Source organism: Budorcas taxicolor, chromosome 10 (assembly GCF_023091745.1).
Source record: "Budorcas taxicolor isolate Tak-1 chromosome 10, Takin1.1, whole genome shotgun sequence".
Taxonomy (NCBI): domain Eukaryota; kingdom Metazoa; phylum Chordata; class Mammalia; order Artiodactyla; family Bovidae; genus Budorcas; species Budorcas taxicolor.
The window spans coordinates 81,112,509-81,124,853 of NC_068919.1; the positions used below are offsets into that span (position 1 = coordinate 81,112,509).

General features: G+C 42.8%; 1 non-coding gene across 1 annotated transcript; it reads right to left on the reverse strand.

The window, feature by feature from the left end:
- Positions 1–3,348: 3,348 nt before the first annotated feature.
- On the reverse strand, positions 3,349–3,421 carry TRNAY-AUA (transfer RNA tyrosine (anticodon AUA)). The gene has a single exon. It is a non-coding gene; the product is annotated as a tRNA-Tyr (tRNA).
- Between the last annotated feature and the right edge of the window lie 8,924 nt (positions 3,422–12,345).

Here is a 12,345-nt window from a genome sequence, read left to right on the forward strand (position 1 = left end):
GCCAACACTTGTTTTTTTTTTCATTATTTTTTGATAGTAGCCATTCTAATGGGCAGGAAGTAATGTCTCACTGTGGTTCTGATTTGCATTTCTCTATTGATAAGTTATGTTGAGCATCTTTCATGTGCTTGTTGGCCTTTTGCATATCATCTTTGTAGAAATGTCGTAAGTCCACTCATTTTTTGATTAGGTTATTTGAGATTTTGTTGAGTTGTAGGAGTTCTTTATATATTTTGAATATTAGTCCCTTGTCAGGTGCATGATTTGCATATATTATCTCCCCTTTCGTACACCTCCTTTTTACTATGTTGTGTCAGTTAATGCATGAGAGTTTACAATTTTGATGTAATCCCATCAAAAAGCAATCCCTTTTGCTTTTAGCATCGTATCCAAGAAGTCTTTGCCAAGTCCAACATCATGGAGTTTTCTGTGTTTTTGTCTGGAAGTTTTTAAGTTGTACTTCCTACGTTTCAGTCTTTAATCCATTTTGAGTTAATTTATATATATAGTGTAAGAAGAGGATCTAACTTCCTTCTTTTGTGTGCAGATATCAGGTTTTCTCAGCTGAATATGTTGAAGAGACTGTGCTTTTCCCTTTCAGTGGTCTTACTATCCTTGTCGAAGACCAGTTGGCCACATTCTTGGTGGTTTCTTTCTGGACTGACTTCTGTTTCATTGATCCATTTGTCTGTCTCTATGGTACCAGGGCTTCCCTCATAGCTCAACTGGTAAAGAATCTACCAGTAATGCAGGAGACCCAGGTTCAATTCCTGGGTCAGGAAGATCCTCTGGAGAAGGAAATGGCTATTACTCACTTCAGTATTCTTGCTTGGAGAATCCCGTGGACAGAGGAGCCTGGCAGGCTACAATCCATGAGATCGCAAGAGTTGGATATAACTTAGTGACTAAACCACCATGTCAGTACCACTTTAAGCTTTTTAGATTAGTTTTGTAACATGTATTGAAGTCAGGAAGTTTGAGTGATACTTATTTTTAACTTACGCTGTTGTAGGTGTTGAGAAATAGAGATGTAATAAAGAAATTGAGAAAACAATTCAAAGAATTCTTCATTTTTGGGGAGGAGATGAGACCCACTTGAAGAATTAAGTAAGATGATTTAAATGGCAGAATGTAGGTGAGGCTGTCAACCGGCAACTAGTATAATAAGACCTATAGTCTAGCACTTCCTAGTTTACAAAGTGTTTGCACAGATATTGAGTCCTATGATTTGGGAAAGCTTCAAAAAGGTGATGAACCTTGAATTGATCTTGAAGATTGAATGTGTTACCTCAATGGGTATAAATACTCAAACCATCTGTGTCAGTTCTAGCATTGTGCTAAAGAAAATTACCGTCAGTCTTTTTAATGAAAGCCTCTGCTAGTAATCTCAAGATTTTCAAAGGGGGTCAGTTATTATGAGACCTTTCACTATGTGGTATTTTTTTCATTGACACTCTTTTGCCTTTCCCATTCCAGTCCAGTAATTGCTGATTTTCCGTATCTGCTCAACGAATAGCAGTGGGCCACACAAAGATAGAATACTTAGCCACAGTATTGTTGTATTTTCTAGGATGTACAAAGGACATAAAGTTAACCTGGCTGAGTTGTATAGGCTGAATTGAAGGAGAGAGACTGGACCCAGAACAGCAAACTCAGTGGCTACTTTAATAATTTAGGCTGCATAAGACGTACTTTCTCACCTTCTTAATAAAAGTATAAGGATATTTTGGATAAGTGTATTACTTGAGGGGACAATTAGTAGAATTTCTATGGAGGAAAGATGTACTATGCTTGCATATACAAGGCAAAGCATTGTTTGGGCATCCCAGATGGTGCTAGTGGTAAAGAACCTGCCTGCCAATACAAGGGACATAAAGGACGCGGGTTTGATCCCTGGGTCGGGAAGATCCTCTGGAGGAGATCATGACAGCCCACTCCAGTATTGCCTGGAGAATCCCATGGTCAGAGGAGCCTGGCAGGCTACAATACACAGGGTTGCAAAGAGTTGAACACAACTGAAGTGACTGAGCATGCACTTATGCACGCACAAGGTATTGTTTAGTGGTGACCAAATTAATCTAAGTCTGCATGGGTGGGTCTGGAAGGAGTAATTTACTTACTAATTAACTCATAAGTATGTATTGACTCCTACTACATGCCAGGTCTTCCCCTGTGGCTCAGCTGGTAAAGAATCCATCTGCAATGCTGGAGACCTGGGTTCTATCCCTGGGTTGGGAAGATCCCCTGGAGAAAGGAAAGGCTACCCACTCCAGTATTCTGGCCTAGAGAATTCCAAGAGTCAGACATGACTGGATGACTTTCACTCACGCATTCACTCACATGCCAGGGGCCAGTGGGTGCTTCTAGTGGAAAAAGGATGCACAGCTCCTGCCCTCATGTGGCTGATAATCTTGCAGTGATTGATGTGGTCCTTCTCAGTGATCCATTCCTCTCATCTGATTGGATTTTTCCTTTTTGCCAAAAGCCACCTGTTTTACTTTAGATGCAAAACAATTGTAGCTGTTTATTATGAAAATAGTCCTACATTAAATATTCTTTGTGTGGAGGAAGAAAAAAACACTAGACAGTTCTGCCTCTTGGTTTCCAAGGAGATCTGTCTTGGCTAAATTTATTTTATCAAGTGCTTTTCTAAGTAACAGAACTAAAGGAAACAGGCTTTAATGAATTTTGCTTAAGGTTTTCCTGAGGACCCAGATAAGGTTTTCAAATCTTGTTTTTTTTCCCCCCACCTCCAAGCCCACTCCAGGGAAATCTAAACACTTAGTTTTGGCTACTTCTAGATTTTTCCACCAATTGTCAGGTCTTTAAAGAGTCATATACCCCTTTTGGGCTTCCCTTGTAGCTCAGTCAGTAAAGAATCTGCCTGCAATTCAGGAGACCTGGGTTTGGTTCCTGGGTCGGGAAGTTCCCCTGGAGAAGGAAATGGCAATCCACTCCAATATTCTCGCCTGGGGAATCCCATGGACAGAGGAGCCTGGCAGGCTATAGTCCTTGGGGTTGCAAGAGTCGAACACGACGTAGCGACTAAACTACTGTACACCTTTTGGATCTTCAGTCATTTGTTCATTCATTTAACAAATCTTCATTGTTCATTTATTATGAACCAGGTAACCGTTTCATTTGTAGTAGGGAAGTTGAGGGTTGAATTAAACTTCCTTTGAGAGCAAATGTTAAAATTCTGTGAATTTTATTATGTGAAAGTGAAGTTGCTCAGTCATGTCCAACTCTTTGTGACCGCATGGACTGTAGCCTACCAGGCTCCTCCCTCCATGGGATTTTCCAGGCAAGAGTACTGGAGTGGGGTGCCATTTTCTTCTCCGGGGGGATCTTCCTGACCCAGGGATTGAACCTGGGTCTCCCGCATTATAGGCAGACGCTTTACCATCTGAGCCACCAGGGAAAACTGTATTATTATGAGTTAGTGAGATTAGGGCTTTTTTGCAGATAGTAGACATATTTTTCAAAGAGCTAACAAGAAATTTAGCATTTTTGTTTTTAACTCAAACATTTTAGTGAGAAAATGCTATAATGGTGAATAATTTTAGTATTAGTTTCACTCTGAAAATAATCAACATTTTAACTCAGCTGAGAGTCTGTCTTCATCATTTTGGCAAGAGACAATCTGGAAGCTAGTCTTTCTGATGTTACTGGTAACACACTAGAAAGTTAATTCCAGTTTCAGATGACTGGTGTAGTGCCAGTGTGTAGAGATTTAGGAACGCTTAGCACCTCTTCTCTTAGGTGCTCCCTTCTAAGTCGTTTGGAGCCCTGGTCGCTTTTGAGTGAGGTGGTCTTGAGATATGGTGGCATCATGTCCCTGAACGCAGAAGAGTCACGCAGGTCTCCTGACCAGTGCTGCAGTAATAAGCTGGTAGTTGCCCTTGCTGCCAGATCTATAGTATTCAGATAACCTAGTGTGAGATGTCATGGCTTTATACAATGATCTTTTCGTTTTAATTTGTTGTTGGAAATGCAGCATAGGATTGATTATGTTTTATAAGATTGAGTTTGGGTGTGTGTGTGCGCTTTGTTGTGTCCAACCCTTTGCAACTCAATGGACTGTAGCCTGCCAGGCTCCTCTGTCCTTGGAACTTTTCAGGCAAGACTGCTGGAGTGAGTTGCCATGCCCTCCTCCAGGGGATCTTCCCGACACAGGGATCGAACCCAATAAGATTGAGTTATGCGGATTAAAATTTAAGAGTTTTCTCTCATGCGGATTGTGGGCTATTATAAATCTGGTCTCCATCTTACTGAAGAACATTGGAAGATTTGTGTCGCCCTGGCACTGTGAGTTTGGCCATTTTCCCTTCACTTACAAATCAGCAGTATTCAATGAACACCTTCTAGATGGCAGATACTGTTCTCATCCCAGAATATAAGGGAAGCCACCAGAGGGTTTTGTCCAAAGGGATTTGATCTGACATATTTTTAAGAGACAGAACGCTGATGTGTAGAGAATGGAATGAGGGGTGGGGGCAAAGGTGGAGACAGGGAGAAGGTCTAGCAGTGACCTGGGTGAGATACGATGGTGCAGTAGCAGAGGCGATGAGAGGTGGCTGGATTTTGGACTCATCTCAGGTGAGGCTAACATAGTTTGGTTCACAGAAGGGTGAACGATGTGGAGTGAGAGGAAGAGTGGAGTCAAGGGTAACACCAAGGTTTGGGGCCTGAGCAACTGGGATAATGGAGGTGCCATGTATTGAAATGGGGAAGGCTGGAGGAGCGGGTTTGGGTGGGGAATCGAGCTGAGTGGTACGTATTAGGTATGAGATAGTGTGGACCAAGTCAAGTTGGCGGCTGGGCAGGCCTATTAATCCTCACAAGCTTCACTTTTCTCTTCGGTGTGAAAAAGGGAAAGTGTTTGCCTGTCTCAGAATTCTTGAGATCAAGTGAGAGGAAAAAAAAAAGTTCAGACTGCTGAAGTAATGTCCTTTGGTGGTGGTATTATTTCTGGAAAGTAGACTGGTTACCATCTTATATACTTTGTGGAACTACTTATGTCATAGGCCAGAATGTAATTGGGGAAAGTTGGCATTTTCCCTCGGAAGGCTGGCTTTCTCTCTGGATAGGTGGAAAAGCATTCTCTTTGATCCTGTGATTCCTGATCCTTTGATCTTGTGATCTCTTTGATTCTGTGATTCCTGAGCAGCTCTTGGGAGAGGTGTCAGGGGACTTCATTTTGTGTAGAGCCGTTGGGGTGGTAAATGGGCGTGTAGTGCCAGACTTGCCCCTTAGTTAACAGAGCTTTCTGCAAAAGTGACTTTACTTAATATGTGGGAGGATGTTGTAGTGGAAAAGAACCCCAGCTCCTTCCTTTCTCAAAGTCTTTATTGTTTTATGCTTTCTATAACTTTGAACGGTTAATGAATTGGGTCTAATAGACCCGATTTATAAGGGGGACCATTCTCTGTGTTTCTTTCAGAATGCCTGTTTATGTAATCATATATTTTTGGTTGCTTAAAATTTTCTTACAGTCAGGTGAAATATGTTAAATGTATATTTGAATCCACTGAATTAAAATTTGTTTAGGATCTAAGTAAAAGTGTTGAATGTGGCTCATGCCGAAGCTCCAATACTTTGGCCACCTGATTTGAACAACCAACTCATTGGAAAAGACCTTGTGCTGGGAAAGATTGAAGGCAGAAGGCGAAGAGGGTGACAGAGGATGAGATTGTTGGATGGCATGATTGATTCAATGGACATGAACTTGGGGAAACTTTGGGAGTTTGGGAGGGATTCCCATTGGAGAGGGACTCTCTCCATTTGGGGGCTGGTGAGGGACAGGGAACCCTGGTGTGTTGCAGTCCATGGGGTCTCAAGGAGATACAACTTGGGGACTGAGCAACAGCAACAAAAAGACCATCAGTCTTATATTTCAGTGAGAGGTATTCTGAATGTATTACGCATCTTTCTTTAGAGGTAGTAGTAAATAGTTGTAGGTTTGAAATACAGTATTTGCTGATCATTGATATTTTTCCAACAGTTAGGGTGTTGTTTAGGAACATCTTCATTTGAGAGATATTGATGGTGGTTCTTGGTTCTTTTGATCCATAAGGCAGTTTGAGCAGTAATGCTACTGCTGTTTCTTCACTGCCCTCCTGGTTTACACACTTCATTTGGCATCAGTGGTGTGTGCTTGTAAAGCCATTTTAAAAGGGTGCCTTTGAGAGCCTGACACATGTAGCGATTATAACTTGATGAATAACTGACAGTCTTTGGGAACTTGGTCTAAAAAATATTCTAGGTGTTCCATAGAAAGGGGGCAGTAATGGGCTTAACAGTGAAGCAAGCCATCAGGCGAAAGAGGAGAATGAAAAAGCTGGTTTAAAACTCAGCATTCAAAAAACTAAGATCATGGCATCCATCCCATCACTTCATGGCAGATAGATGGGGGAAAAGTGGAAACTGATGGGTTTTATTTTCTTAGGCTCCAGAATCACTGCGGACAGTGAAATTAAAAGATGCTTGCTTCTTGGAAGAAAAGCTATGACACACTTATTGTATTAATGAGCAGACATCACTTTGGCAACAAATACCTGTTATAGTCAAAGCTATGGTTTTTTCCCAGTAGTCATGTTCTGATGTAAGAGTTGGTCTGTAAGGAAGGCTGAGAGCCAAGGAATTGATGCTTTTGAACTATGGTGCTGGAGAAGACTAGGAGATCAAACCAGTCAGTCCTAAAGGAAATCAAATTGGAAGGACTGCTGCTGAAGCTGAAACTCCAATGTTTTGCCTACCTGCTGCCAAGAGCCAACTCACCGGAAAAGACCCTGATGCTGGGAAAGATTGAGGGCAGGAGGAGAAGACAGAGGTTGAAATGGTTGGATGGCATCATCGACTCAATGGACATGAGTTTGAGCCATCTCCCGGAGATAGTGGAGGACAGGGAAGCCTGGCGTGCTACAGTCCATGGGGTTGCAAAGAAGCGGACATGACTTCGTGACTGAACGGCCAAGGCATCAGGGGACAAGCACTGTTTTTCGGTAGGTACTGTGAAGGCAGAGATTATTTGGGTAGTTCTCTGGTTATCTTTCAAGCAAGAGGACATCTCTCCATGTTAGAGTTTTTATCAGGTCTTCAGATTTATAACATAAGTTGACCCATCTGCTCAATAATTGTTAAGTTATGTAATCTTTTTTGCTTTTCCTAGCATCTGCTTACTATACATTATTTGATTTAGCGTCTAAGAAACTGAACTATAGGTATTCAGTACAGAATCACTTGACATAATTGTCTCATAAAACCTTCAGTCTTTGTCTTTCCTTTTGAAGTACATTTTAGAAAGCTTGGACTTCCCTGGTAGCTCAGACAGTAAAGCATCTGTCTATGATGCGGGAGACCCAGGTTCGATCCCTGGGTTGAGAAGATCCCTTGGAGAAGGAAATGGCAGTCTACTCTAGTACTATTGCCTGGAAAATCCCATGGACAGAGGAGCCTGGTAGGCTACAGTCCATGGGGTTGCAAAGAGTCGGACACGACTGAGCGACTTCACATTCACGTTAGAAAGCTTAGATCAATTGTAAGAAATAATTTAAATAGTATTTGTATATTTAGTTCTGTTATCTTTTCCATGGTTAATTTTTTTCTCCTAGAAGGAACATGACTTCCTTAAGACTTTCTCAGAACTTTTGGGATTTCCAAATCATATATAATGGCTTTTTATTTGGACCCTAGTTTCAAAATCATTTTTACTGGGGAGATAATATCTAAGCTTCTGAAGTCACAGTACCTATGTATGCACTACTAAGGTTTTTTTTTTTTTTTAATAACCTTTATTGTGTTATAATTCACTTACTGTACAGTTTTCCCACTTGAAGTGTACAGGTCAGTCAGTAATTCGTAAGGTAACCCCCACCGTAAACAACTTGAGAGGATCTTTCTCACCCTGGAAGAAGCTCTAGCCCCATTTCTCCGCAGTCCCACCCACCTCCCCGCACATCCCTAGGCTGCCACTCACGTGGTGTCCATTTTTCTAGATGTGCCTTTCCCGGACGTTTTCTATCACACAACGTGTAGTCCCACGTGCCTGGCTGCTTTCACCTCGCTTTATCAAAGCTCTTTAACTTTGGTGGCAGTGGTACAGGTTTCAGATCTACAGAAACGACAGCCTGTGCTGGGACCAGGGAAAGTAGCAAACCCTCCCTTAGCTGTGTGTGTCTGTGGAGTGAGGAGTGAGCTTTGACGTTTCTGTCAACAAAGCCGCCCTGTGCTAATTCACCCCTGCGCTCACTGCTCTCCATTCCCTGCCTCTGCCTGACCGCTGCCTGCTTCTTTCATGACCTTTGCTGATACCTCTTAGAAGTCATCCTGGATTATTGCCTTTCTTTTACCTTGGGTCTGGTCCGGGACCAAGCCTTGCCTTGCCTTTTTTCCCCCTTTTGAATTGACTGTTTTCTACTTGTCCTTTTTGTTTTATTGCCACCATCTTATGCAGACCCTTGACCTTTTTTAAACAATTTATTTTGGCCACAGTACATGCATGCGGGCTGTTCCCCGGCGAGGGACTGAACCCACAAATCCTGCACTGGAAGCCCAGAGTATTAACCAGCAGACTGCCAGGAAGCCCCTCAGGCCCTTGACCTTCACACCTGGGTGGCTGTAGCAGGCTCCTCTCTGACCGGCTTGACTCTTGCTGCCCCAGACTCCCGGCGTCTTGCCTGATTATTCTTTCTAATGGACCGCTCAGGTACACGGCCACCCTGGAGGAATTTAAGTGGTTCCAGTACATCAAACATATACTGTCCTGCCTGCTTTATGACCTTTCTCTTGGGTCGCTCCTTCTCTGTTCATCTGATTTCTTTGCCCTTTCCAGGACTCTCTCTCTGCCTTCATACACGGGACCTCTACCTTCTCCACTTCCCAGCTACCCTGACTTCCTTTGAGCCTTTGTCACTTTCGATTTTAGTTCCATTCAATTCACAAGGTAGGTGAAATCAGTGTGCTGAGGTGACTTAGCATGCAGGTTTATTTACCCATAGCTTTATCTCTGCCCGCTCCCTGCATATCTTGCCCCTCACCATTATCTTACCCTCCTGTCCCCTCAGGCAATTCTACCCTCTGAACACTTCTACCCTCTGAACAGTTTTATCTGCAGTTTTCTCGTTCTTCAGAGCCACCTCCTTGTTTGCCGTCTGTCTGGTTGCTGTTACCTTGCCGTCTGTCTGGTTGCTGTTACCTTGCTGTCTCCCTTGTCTGGAATGCTGCTGTACTGTATTGTATACTTAACGAGCTTACAGTTTAATTATTAACGCATACACCCAGAGAAGACTCAGAAGGAGTCATCCCTGTCTCAGGGATTCAAAATGAGTCATAGGGTAGGGGGAGAGTTTACCCTTGTCTTCTCAGACCCCAGACAGTGGAACAGTGAGTCAATACAGGTGTTTGAATGAGTATCAGAAAAGACTCCTAGTTCCTAGTGGAACTGCGTGCAAGTGGGCCAGGCTGTCTGTACATCGTTGCGTGTATAGATGGGATCATTCAGGATAGGGTCATTGTAAAGGCTTTCACACATTTCACAGGGGCTCAGTGAGATGCATGTTCTGTCTCCCTTGAGGATCAGAGTCATCTGGACCGCATTTTAAGTGCATGGATTCTCAGCCTTTGGAAAGTTCAGATTGAGCTGTGAAGCCAGGCTTGGAAACCTTTGAGGTAGTTAACAGCTTTAGGCCTAAGAGCCAACAAGTGTTGCATTTGTTGACCAAATTTTTATTGAATTGCATGCATTGTGTGGCAGTGTAAAATTGTGAGTTTTGCCTTTATTGGACATCGGGTCAAGGGATGTGTGCAGACACTGAAAAACACTGCCTTCTCAGGTAAGTGTAGATTCTTTGAAGGTAGGGACCATTTCTCATTTTGTTTGTTTATATGTCCCAGTGGAATGGGCCCATTGAGATTCATTCTCAGGTGGTAAACGGATTCACCTGCTGTTTCCTGATTTACTCCCCTGTTGTAAAATTTGTTATGTTCTTTTAACCAATAGTTTCCGTTCAACTTAACTCTTCTGATGAAAAGGAACCCCTCTGTTCCCAGTTGCATCGTGGCAGGTTCAGCCTTTTGATTTTGTTGCATCCCAGTAATGCAGTTTACATTGTCTACCATTTATTGAGTACCCAGTGTGCCAGACACTTCGTGTCACACTATTGCTAATCTTTATAAACAAGCCTGCAAGATAGATATTAGGACTCTGAGTGGGAGCCAAGATGTTGAGTTCTTGTTACAGAATTTTTTCCTACACATATCAACAGACACTGCAGCATCCACTGAACTGAGGAATTGTCTTGTATAGTCATCTTTTGGGACCAGGTTGTTGTAGTCATGATTTGGCTTTGTGAGTAGCAAGCATTTTATTGTTGGAATGCCAGAAAGCCTGTCTGCATGTAATAGGGTTGTTGTGACCATCACTCTGCGAGTTAAACTTGTAATTTGTTTTAAACACTGTGCCCCACTGATGATGGAATCTGCCTACCCCTGTCTCTGATGAAAGGCTGGTTTTTCTCGTGTAATTAAAAAAAACAAAACATGTAGTTTTGGCTGTGCTGGGTCTTTATTGCTGCGTGGGCTTCTTGTGCTGAGTGGGGCTACTCTCTAGCTGTGGGGTGCGGGCTCCTCATTGTGGCGGCTGCTGCTGCTGCTGTGGGGTGTGGGTTCTAAGTGCGCAGGCTTCAGTGGTTGTGGCACGTGGGCTCAGTAGTTATGGGGCTCAGGCTTAGTTGCTCCGTGGCCTGTGGGATCTTCCCAGACCAGGGATCAAACACATCTCCTACGTTGGCAGGCGGATTCTTAGCCACTGGACCACCAGGGAATCCCCGCTGGTGTAATTTTTATGTATGGTAGGTAGTTTATAGTTTATCATTCATCTGTGGTAGAGAGTCAGGGATAGTTCTTTGTATCTTAAGCAGTGGTCTGGGTTTCCTTGACCTGGCATGTGACCCATTTGGTGGTCTCTTTCCCTGTATCCGTTGTAGGATGTTAGCCTGTCAAGGACACCTCCACAGTGCTCCATTAACAGTGGTTATGAATATCTCCATGGTTTTCCTGGTGGCTCAGAGGGTAAAGCGTCTGCCTGCAATGCGGGAGACAGGGGTTCAATCCCTGGGTCGGGAAGATCCCCTGGAGAAGGAAATGGCACCCCACTCCTGTACTCTTGCCTGGATAATCCCATGGAGGGAGGAGCCTGGTAGGCTACAGTCCATGGGGTCGCAAAGAGTCGGACATGACTGAGCGACTTCACTTCACTTCATGAATATCTATAGCTGAAATCTGCCCATGAACTGGTTTTATGGTGGGTTCTTTAGTGATTCCATATCATTTTATCCTCTTGGAATTCCTTTGAGGCAGGTATTATCAATATTTAACAGATGATGAAGCTGGAGCTTAGAATGTTTAAATAACTTGTATTGTTTGAGACTGTCCTCTGTTTGCACTTTTCTAAGTGACTTGGGCATGGTTTACATAGGAGTTACACCATTTCTTTCCATTTCTCTCACTTCCTCCTATTGCTTCATCAAGAAAACTTGGGTGGTGCATGAGTGAACTTTTAGCAGTTGAAAAAGAGCAAGCATCTCCAACTCCTGTCCAAATTCTCTCCCTTCTAGTGGAGTCAAGATAATAGTTGTCATTGAATATTCTCTCTTTGGACAGTTTCCTGAGATGTGGGAAGCCACCTCACAAGGGCCTCCCACCTGCCAGAGAAGTTGCAGGCTCAGGGTTCCTTCTATGTCTAGTCAAGTTGCTGGAGGAAATGTAAATATTTATAGTTGTGGCGAAATAAATATAAATCTGCCCAGAGTTCGTAATCACACATGTTTTTTTTTTTTCTAGTTAGAAGACTTTCACTTTACTTCCCAACTTGAAGGCATGACCAGAAAAAGTGAGAAATGTATTTTCTGGGTGAAATGCTTTCATTCATCTTTCAGCATGAGTTCTGCTGGGAAGTCATCATCTTGTCATTGACTTTCGCCTGTTTCCCTAAAATTATCATGCTATCATCACGTCAGCATCTGTTTTGTTTTGAAATACGTGTCCTTTAAGAGGCTGGAGACATATTAGAAATACATAGATTAAAGAGAGGTTAATGGAACTGAAGTTAATTGAAAATACAGAAACAGATGTAAATCAATCTTAGCAATCAAGTGTGTTTCTAAGAAACACACGTTCAATTGATCAAACAATTGAAGTCACTAGTAGAAGTTAATTTAGTTAACTTAGGTCATGGTGAAAGGGGGGAACATTTTCACTGCCCTGCTATAACTTTTCTGTTGAGTTGTGGGCTTTGTATGTTTATTGAATCCAACATACCTTTAAACTTTGCGTTCAGGTCATTTC